The sequence below is a fragment of the Meles meles genome, chromosome 4, assembly GCF_922984935.1.
Source record: "Meles meles chromosome 4, mMelMel3.1 paternal haplotype, whole genome shotgun sequence".
Lineage (NCBI taxonomy): Eukaryota > Metazoa > Chordata > Mammalia > Carnivora > Mustelidae > Meles > Meles meles.
In genome coordinates, this window is record NC_060069.1 from 127,754,093 (window position 1) to 127,764,996 (window position 10,904).

Consider the following 10,904-nt stretch of genomic DNA (forward strand, 5'->3'; position numbering starts at 1 on the left):
TTGTCTGAGTTCATCTTAACGCAAGAAGATATGCAAAGATCATGTTTCCAAATAAGGATATACCCACAGGTTCCAGATAGGCATTAATCTGGGGAGAAAATATTCAGCCCAGTATACCAAGTAGTTACATTGTATATAAGTGACTCAAATACTCCAAGTAAATGACTAAAAATATAAGAAAGGATAAACAAATCCTATCAGCTGTCCTTAGGTAACACAATGTAAAATTAACTACACTAAAATACAATCATAAAAAAACTGAAGTGGCAATATGCATTTTAGAAAAAGTTGACTTCAGAAAAAGGAATATATTATTCAAGACAAAAGGGACATTTTTACTAATAAAAGCTTCAATTCAGGGGTGGGAGGTTGGGGGAACAGGTGGTGGGTAATGGGGAGGGCACGTTTTGCATGGAGCACTGGGCGTTGTGCAAAAAGAATGAATACTGTTACGCTGAAAAAATTAATAAAAAGGGAAAAAAAAAGCTTCAATTCATTAAGCAGACACAATAATTCAAAATGTGTATGTTCATAACAACAAACCTTAATAAGATATGAAGATATAACGAATCTGGAAGCAGAAATGGACAAGTCCACAACCATAATTGGATCTTTTGGCACCCTTCTGTTAACAATTGATAGGAAGAGCAACAGAAAATTCTCTAAGAATATAGAAAACTTGAACAATATTAATCAGTTACTTGATCTACTTGACATATTAGAGCATTACAACCCAAACTACCATAATACACGTTTTATTGAAGTGCATGTGAAATGTTTACAACATAGACAATAGAAGGCTATAAGAGAAATCTGAAAGAAAAAAGAAGTAAATGGATTGAAATCATAGAGAACATTTTCTGATCACCACAAAGTTAAATTAGAAGTCCATAAACATCATACAAAAATCTATAAATATTGGGAAGTTAGACTAAGGATCTAAAACAATCCATGCTTCTTGGGACACCTGGGTGGCTCAGTTGGTTGGGCGGCTGCCTTCGGCTCAGGTCATGATTCCAACGTCCTGGGATCGAGTCCCACATCGGGCTCGTTGCTCGGCAGGGAGCCTGCTTCTCCCTCTGCCTCTGCCTGCCATTTTGTCTGCCTGTGCTTGCTCTCTCTCTCTTTGACAATAAATAAAGAAAATCTTAAAAAAAAATAAAAAAAATAAAACAACCCATGCTTCAAAGTAGACAGAGATGCCTAAAGAGATAAGAACTTAAAGTAGTTAAAAAATATTTTAAATTTAATAAAATAAAGAGTGTTTTTTAAAAAATGTTAAGAAAGTGATAGGGAAGCTTCAAACTGGTCAAAAATTATTCGCAATACAAATATATTAAAAGGGACTTTTATCTAAATCTATTCAATTTATCTAACAAATTGAATTTATTAAAATTCAATAAGAAAACAGTCCCCTTTAAGACTGTGCAAAAGACTTATACAAACATTTCAAGAAAGAAGACACATTAATAGCCTCAAAGACATGAAAGATGGCAAACATTATTACACAGCAAGAAAATATAAAATAAAACTGTAATAATACACAACTACATACCAACTAGAATTCCTAAAATTATCAAGTATTGGTGAGGATGTGGAGAAAGTTTGACTCATAGAACACTGATGGAACTATCTGAAATGATGGGACTAATTGGAGAACTTTATGGTAATGTGTATAAATTTAAAAGGAAATTTATTTCATGACTTAATCATCCCAATCCTTCATTACCCAAGAGTTATGAAATATATGTCCACACATGTATTTGTTATCTGTTTATAAACAGGTTTATTCTTAATAGCTCTGAACTGTAAACAACGTAAGTGTCCACCAATCAGTGAATGGTAGAAAAAGAAAAAATCCTGAAGTATTAAAACAATGAAATGCAACTTGGCATTAAAAAAATAGGGGCGCCTGGGTGGCTCAGTGGGTTAAAGCCTCTGCCTTTCGCTCAGGTCATGATCCCAGGGTCCTGGGATCGAGCCCCGCATCAGGCTCTCTGCTTGGTAGGGAGCCTGCTTCCTCCTCTCTCTCTCTCTCTGCCTGCCTCTCTCCCTACTTGTGATCTCTATCTGTCAAATAAATAAAATAAAATCTTAAAAAAAAATAAAATAAAATAAATGGACTCTTTTGCACTCAGTAACATGGATGACTCAAATTTATAATCGTAAGCAAAAGAAGACAGACAGAGATGAGTATATTTGGTATGATTACATCTATTTATTTATTTATTTACTTTTTTTTTTTTTAAGTCAAGAACAGGAAACAGGAAAAACAGATCTATTGTGTCACAGAGTCCATCCACAATGGCCAATCTAAGATTGCCCTTTGTGGACTACATAGAAAGGAGAACCAGGGTTTTCTTTTTGAAGTGATGGAAATATTTGATATCTTGACTGAGTTTGTAGTTATACAATGTATAGAGTTCTTAGAACATGCATATGAAAATTACAATGGACACATCTTATCTTACGGAGATTATACTGCAATTTGATTATTTTTTACATGTAAAATTTACAAAAATACTTAAAGAACCGTGTTAAATGAACACTAAATAAATGGGATTATATTAATTTACTTAAGACCTTTAGTAACTCTAATTTATTAAAAACATATTTGAAACTTTTTTTTTTTTTTTTTTTTTTGAGTAAGGGAAAGGCCGGGTTAGGTAGGGAGAGATAGATTGGGGGCTATGTGATCAGGCTCACAGAAATTCCCAAAATGTGAGGTGTGGCAAAATCAGAGATAAGGGGAAAAATCAGACCACCTTACCCTAGGCATGTGGGGTGAGTCCTGTGGGGTGGTTATCTTTATGATAATCACCTGTGATCAACAAAGAATAACCAAACCCTAAAAGGAAGTAAGCCAGTGAAGTTGATATCAAGAGAAATGTTAAAAGGATTTAAGTTCCTTTATTTCCAGGTTAGCTTTCTTTAAAAGACCAACCATAAAGGCCCTGGTTGATAGCCCTGTCTCTACCCATCTCACTCTGGAGAGCTTTTTCTGTATCCTCACTTAATAAGCTTCTATCACTTTACTCACTCTCCATTGTCCCCAAGATTCACTCTCTGACTCCATGAGACAAGAACCTAGCTCTTCCACTTCATAACAAAGCCTTGAAAGAATTAACACTACATATTTCCAATCTCTCTTGAGCCACGTTTCTTTTTTCACTGTATCCCAGATATACTAGCTCCTAATTTTTCTAAGCTGTTAGGTTCTTTACATATTTCTACAGGTAGATACTGTTCTCCCTTTGCTAATAAGTTCTCCTCCCACAACACATTAGCCTCTCTTTTTCTTGAGGTCTGCAGGCAAATGTATCTCATTCATTTATTCAACAATGTTTACGGAGTATTTAGTATGTCTCTGGTACTTCTGGGCTCTGGTATGTAACAATAAAGGAGATAAAATCCATGCCTTCTCAGATTTTCATTCTGGTTGGTGGTAGAGAAAATAAATATATAAGTAAACATGCTACACAGTCAGCTGTCAATATGTATTATTATTTTAAAAAACTATTAAGGGAAGTCTAACCCTTTCATATTAGAGGAGGGTTAATATTTTATATAGATGATGGAGGGCCAACTTTGGAACAGAGGCCTAAAGATTTGAGAGGACAATATAATTTACCTGAGAAGGTGTGTCCCAGACCAAAGAAATAGTAGTTGGATGGTTCCCTTGAATTTCCAACTAGTTCCATTGTTCCTTTTTATTTTGTTTTGTTTTGTGTCGTTAAGTGTGTTTATTTATAGTAAGTAATATCAGAATTTTTAATTGTATTATGCATGAGTTTGTCTATTTCTTCAAAGAGTGCAAACTCAATATTTTCACTATTGTTTATAAACTTAAAAAAAAGTGAAGTCTATGAAAAGCATTAGTCAAGTATTTATTGAATGTATGCTTCTAAGTATGAATATGCACATTCTAGAACATCTCTCTCTACTACTATACAATTCACAAAAATTTGGTTCGAACAAGAGAAAATGAATGATCAAATTACTAATCCATCCCATTTAATAGGATGTACAAAACAGACTAAAATGTCATTGTGCAAGGGGGATGGGAAGTAAGTAGTTTTCTTCTCAATATGTTAAATTCAAGATATCTGTGAGGCATTCAGACAATGGTACAAAAATAACATTTTCTTTGAAGGATTTTTTGTGTGTTTCTATTTTTTTTAATGCATTATTCTTTTCACTTATTTAAAAAAAATTGTCTTTATTGCTTTCACAGTTCCTAAGGCTACAAAGTTACCAATTAAGTTTCCCATTTCTATTAATGTATTACTTATATCTCATCAAAGAGCAACTTTCAAACAATAGGGTAAAATAAGTTGAACTTTAACAAATACAGAAGTGACATACGATTATTACCATTAATAATCTTAATAGAAACATGAAAAGTCTATTTCAATGTTATTATGATTGTCACACTCCAATACAGGAAGCAGAATGGCATTGTAGAGTAGCATAGATTTTGAGGATCTTTGTGAAATAATATCAAACATTTTCTGGGGAATTACTACACATTAGATATTTGTCTAAACAACTAATAGAGATAATCTAACTTGAATTTTACAACTCTGTTATGTAAACACTACCTACACTTCACAGATGAGGAACTAAGGCACAAAAAATATAGAAAAGTTGTTTAAGCCTCATCACTAGAAGTGGTTGAAACAAATTTTGAAACTGTGTTGCTGGATTCCAGAAACTACACTTTTCATCCCTGTACTTGAATCACTGCTTCTGATTATCAGATTTTTTTTTTTTCCCACCCCAAACTACTTATTTACTAGTGACCAAAGTTACATTATTTAAACTCTGTAAGCATACATGGTGTTTGGGGAAATTAAATGAAAGTACATGTTTAACACACCCTATATAATGTCTGGTTTATCAGAGACACTCAAAATTCTTAGTCTCCTCTCCTCTTTCTTACACTCAAGGATGATACCTCCTGTTATTTCACATTCTGTTTCTGTTCTGGATCAAGTTTCCTGTGGGCTGTCAGAGCTGCTAAATCAGATATTTCTCCACACATGCCACTTAGAAGCGGGAACACTGTCTTCTTGCAGCTCTGGGGCCCTTTAAATACAGAGTGAGATCCTCTCCCTGGTCTGTCTGTGCAACAGCTCCCTGTCAGCCTCCCAGTACAGTCTGACCAGCATGAGAGCCTGGAGCTCCTTGATAATACAAAGAGAGAAATGTCTGCTCCCTGACTGACACTGATGGTAGAGGCTGCCACTCCCAGGGACTTGAAAGGGCTGGGACTTGGGCCACAAGCAAACACAGCATGCCAAAGGCTGAATCCATTTTGATGAAATCGGATTCTTTCCTCAATAGGAGTGTTCATGGGACTTATTTAAATTGGGTTGTAATTATCATGGAGGCAGGCAGATCTTGGAAACTAACAATATATTTTTTTTTTTTTTACTATGCCTTTGAAATGCAATCAGCTATATAAGAATTTCATGCACAACTACTAAGTCAGAATGTGACCTCCAGTCAGAACTGCATTCAGCCATATTTTATTCTGATTTCTAAAATTTAGAAATTTCTAAAATTTCTATTGTTTCATATAAAGTCTTAGCTCCAGTTAAAAGAAATATTTCCAAATCTCAGTTTCCTCCCCACCTATCATTTCCTCTTCTCTGCCTTAAGCTTCCTTAAAGGAATTTTTGTTTCATTAATAGGTCATCCTATTGAATACTTTTTCTGTTGTTGTTTTTTATTTTTTTTTCCAGAAGCTCTAGGTTGACTTCTTTCTTAACAAAGAACATATTAAGCAGAAAGAAATGCATAGTATTTGATGTGTCAAAAATGAGAGACACATCATACAACTGAGAAAAAGGAGGGTGGCCCTAGTTCACACTGTTTGTTAAATCAGGGTAAACATGAGGACTTAAAAGCCCTTCCCTCCAGTCTAGTGCACTTCACTGCACTTCACACCTTGTCACACACTCTCATACAAGTGAAATGAAAGGCAGAATTTCTGAAGGCAAATTAGCATAGCAAACCCTACTTTGTGTTATCATACACATTTATGTAATCATAGCATATTTTTTATATACTGGCCAGGTAGTTTAATAGATTAAAGATGAATATTAACTAAGGAATTTATTCTTGTTCATTAATGGAAGTATTAAATTATAAAGCCTAAGAAAAACAGAGCTGTATTAATATTTTTCATTTTTATTTCAAAGATTATTTTTCATTTTAAAGTACATAAGGCAGCTTATTAAGTTCTACTTTTGACATATATCAAGACATAAGCTGATATTATAAGTTGAAGGATAGTTACCCAGGTAAACAAAGTGGAACTTCAGAAGTAAATGCACTCATTTTCATGTGATGAAATTATATTGATTAATCAATGATTTCATATGGTGTTATAATTTTTAAAAGTTCAAAAAACCATGTTTCCCTTTAAAAACTGTGTGTCTAAATTCACATCTTTGGTATCTCTTTTAATCAATGAGCCAAGTTCACATTCCACATCATGTTATCTGAGGATCTTGAAAGAGACCTCAAGTCCAAAACCTTATGATACTGGCTTTTCCACCATGATATTTAATCTATATTATGATAACTGCCATAATCATTAGGAAGAAAAACTTTATAAGAGACAATGTAGTAACACCATACTTGGAAGTCTACAGATACGGAAAGTTGTTGTATTCTTTTTATTCAAGTGAATCCCTTCTATTTTACTAAGTTTTTCTGAGTTCTTATCATAAATCTCTAAAATTAGATATGGTTGAGATCTAATACAATATAATAATTCAGTTATATTTTAAAATATGAATGTCACCAGAACAAAGAAATCATGTAGTTTAGATATGTATTTAAGAATATAAGATGTCAGTTGTGAATGATTAAAAACTGCATTCTAGGCAGTCTATGAAATAAAGACATTTAAATTTAGACTTTAATCATGCCATTATTTAAAATTTAGGCTACTCAGGTAGGCTTTAGCAAAACCCAAAACTTGTTTATGCATTGTAGACGCTTTCCAGTATGAAGTATGACATAATTATAACTTACAGTACACAATACGTCAAATATTTGAAGGATAATACTATAAAAATGATACCAAAAAATTCTGATTCAAAAGAAACAGTGATTTCAAACCTTGCCAAACCATTTGTTACAAATCTACCTAAGTAAAAATGAATACTTAGGCTGAAAAATAATTAAAACATCAATGTAGACAAGAAAAAATTAACAACACAACACAACAACAAACACCACAAACAATACAAAACAAATAAACCATGGGGCAGGGATGTTGAAGCCCACTAGGGACCTCGAGGTCTAGAAGCAGACACTGGGGCTTGGGATCTTAGCTTTTTTGGACCAATGGGGCTAAAATGTGTTTCATGCAAGATGGGTGGTCTGGAGCCCAGGCTTGATTCTTAGAGCCTGATGAAGAGGTAATGCTCTCCTGCTTATGAAAGGAGGTGGGACTACAACTTACAGCAAATTGCAGGTGCAAATGAGAGAAAGCAGAAATTCAGCTCTTGGCTGGAAATGGAGTCTCACCGCTCTCTGTTATGGTGCCCCAAATGGATACTTCAGAATTCCTGCAAAGGACAGAGATTCCAACTAGAAGATGTTATCATGAAGGAGGCAGGTGACATGCTATATAGCATAGTGTCTCTAGTCAGCGGTTATGTATTATGCACTCAAAAACTTGTTAAAAGGGTGGATCTTCTATTGTGTTCTTTTTTTTTTTTTAAAGATTTTATTTATTTGACAGAGAGAGATCACAAGTAGACAGAGAGGCAGGCAGAGAGAGAGAGAGAGAGAGAAGCAGGCTCGCTGATGAGCAGAGAGCCCGATGCGGGACTTGATCCCAGGACCCTGAGATCATGACCTGAGTGGAAGGCAGCGGCTTAACCCACTGAGCCACCCAGGTGCCCCATCTTATATTGTGTTCTTAAAACACACACACACACACACACACACACATACAGGCACACAAGGACACAAGGACTGTTGGAGATAATGGATATGCCCATTATCTTGAATGTGGTGGTGGTTTCACAAGTGTATTTATATATCTAAATGGACCAAATTGTATATATTAAATATATGCAGTTTTTGTATATTGGTCATGCCTAATTAAAGCTTTTAAAAAGACTTAGACTTGTGTATAAATGTATTTTAGACTTTTTAAAATTAAGATATTTTATTTATTTACTTGAGAGAGACAGAGAAAAAGAAAGAGCAAGAGAGAGCATGAGCAGGGTGAAGGGCAGAGGAAGTAGACTCCCTGCCAAGCAGGAAACCTGATGCGGGATTTGATCCTGGGACTCCAGGATCATGACCGGAGCTGAAGGTAGATGCTATGTAAGTAGTAATAAATTCAACTTTTTCAAAACCATATAAAATATTTTAATTAGTCTCTATTTAATCATATTAACTCAATGGCTATCCTTGCAAAATACCTGTTATATGGTTGACATGTGTTAAGTTTTCTAAATAGGTTATCTAATTGAATACACTATTATAACAATTGTGTGAACTAATTCTACAACTATCCTCATTTTACGGATAAAGAAATTTCAACTTAGAGAAATTTGTATCTTGCCCAAATTTACACAGTCAACAAAGCCGGCAGCCATTCTTGCCACAAAACACTTTGACTGCTCTGCCTGAGCTTTTATTTTATTTTATTTTATTTATTTATTTATTTTTAAAGATTTTATTTATTTATTTGACAGAGATCACAAGTAGGCAGAGAGGCAGGCAGAGAGAGTGAGAGGGAAGCAGGCTCCCTGCCAAGCAGAGAGCCCAATGCAGGACTCGATCCCAGGACCCTGAGATCATGACCTGAGCCGAAGGCAGCGGCTTAAACCACTGAGCCACCCAGGCGCCCCTCTGCCTGAGCTTTTAACTACCCAGTGGCGTCTTTACTGGTAGAAGAGCAGGTGGTGTATATCTACTGTTTCACATAGTTATTAAGAAACAGTGTGCATTGTACAACATCTATAAAAACACTCAAAACGTTTTATTTAATTCTGCCATTTTACAAAGTCAGCTAAAAATCAAATGGCATGTAAATTGAGAAATGCATCATGCAACAATCTGGAAAAAATATAAAATATTTTGTAGGTTATTAATATAAATAATCATAGAACATTTGGTATTGATAACATTTAGAAAGTCCTTTTAAACAAAGGGAAAAGAAAAAAAAAAAGTAAGTGCAGCATTTCATCCATAACCAGATGGCCAGGCATAAGAAATCAGTAGTATGTAAATAACTGCATTGCAAGGACACATAAAAAATGACTAGCTACTCGACATCTACTTTATACATAGATGATCCCTATGTAGACAAGACAAAAATATGTACTTTTTATTGTGACTAATGCAGTCCCCAGAGTTTCTAGTATCATTTCAAAGTTCATTTATATAAAGGTACAAAAACAGATGTGTCAGGAACATCTGGATCCTGTGCTAAAATCAACTATGAAATATAGTGCATATGCAGTTCAAAATGCACATAAAATAAAATGGGAAAATACAGTCAACTGTTAAGTTACTGAAAAGTCAGCACCATTATTCTCCATCTTGATGTACATAACAAATATCTTTTCTTATATAATATTAGCAAACATTACATAGAAAATAATTTACATCCCCCAAGTCAGCCAATGTCATTAAAACCACAAACAAATAATTTTGGAAAGGATACATGAGCACATTCTAATGTAGACATAGTTTATTAGTAATAGTTGTGTCTACCCTAAAAAGTATTTTTTCAAAATACTTGCTTCAAAATAATATTTCTGACGTATTACAGAGAAGTTTCTAGTCAAAACTGGTCATCCACAGCTAATTATATGGCTTTTGTCTTTGTGCATACATTATGATTGGCAAGCTGCCAGTGGACATGTATAAATAATGAACAAAGTGATGAATTTAAAAAATTCTGAAGCGCTGGACCAGACTGCTGTCTTAATGGCAGAATATTAACTTCCACACCTGGTCCCCATTCAGATAATCCTGAAGTATCTTCATCACATTTATTTACATTGTCTACTCTCAAATATTAACACTAGTAATATAAAGAGGATTATAATCCTTTGGAAAAAATAAAAAAGATTAATTTGGCTGCAGAGTTATTTGCCTTAACAAAGTTCTACTTTTTTAATTGCTTTTAATATTGTTCAGTTTAACTTATTTCTTTAAATCATTATTTCTCAGCCCTCACTCAAGCTAACTATGTCTAGTTTATTTGCACTGGCTTATCCTGCCTTTTACTCCTGCATTTTTTAAATTAGAGGATATGTTGTCTCTTCGTATCATCCCTAAACACAGCTCATTCAGTGAATTTTCAGACTTCTCCTTTAATAGAGCAACTGCTTATGTCGTAACTTCATTAGCGACAGAAACAACTGTATAATACTCCTCTGTAATAACATTATATGCACTTTTAAACCATTAATTCACTCTATAGACTTCTTTTTTCTAAGACAAATAATTCTACCCCAATTAGTTGTGCTGTTAAGAATTCATTTAAAGACAGGTATAGTTGCATTTTGCCAACATTTATTAATTCTAGGAGTTAGTTCTTTGCCAAAAACAGTTATTTACAATTTTTTCTATTAAAAAAGAATAACTAAATATGGAAGAAATCTAATTTTATAACTTCTTGTATTATTCAAGAAAATATCTCCCATTATTTAACCTTTCTTGTATTTTTTATCTTTTTCTTCTTATGTATATATAGAATAAAACTTTAGATATATTTGACATTTATAGAATATTTGGTTTCACTTTTGCTATAAAGTTTCACAATACTTCTCAAACTTTTTAAAATTTACTTTTAAGGAAACTTCAAAAACCTAGGAAATCATATTCAGTTAAAGGGAAACATTGCAGGTATGAATCTT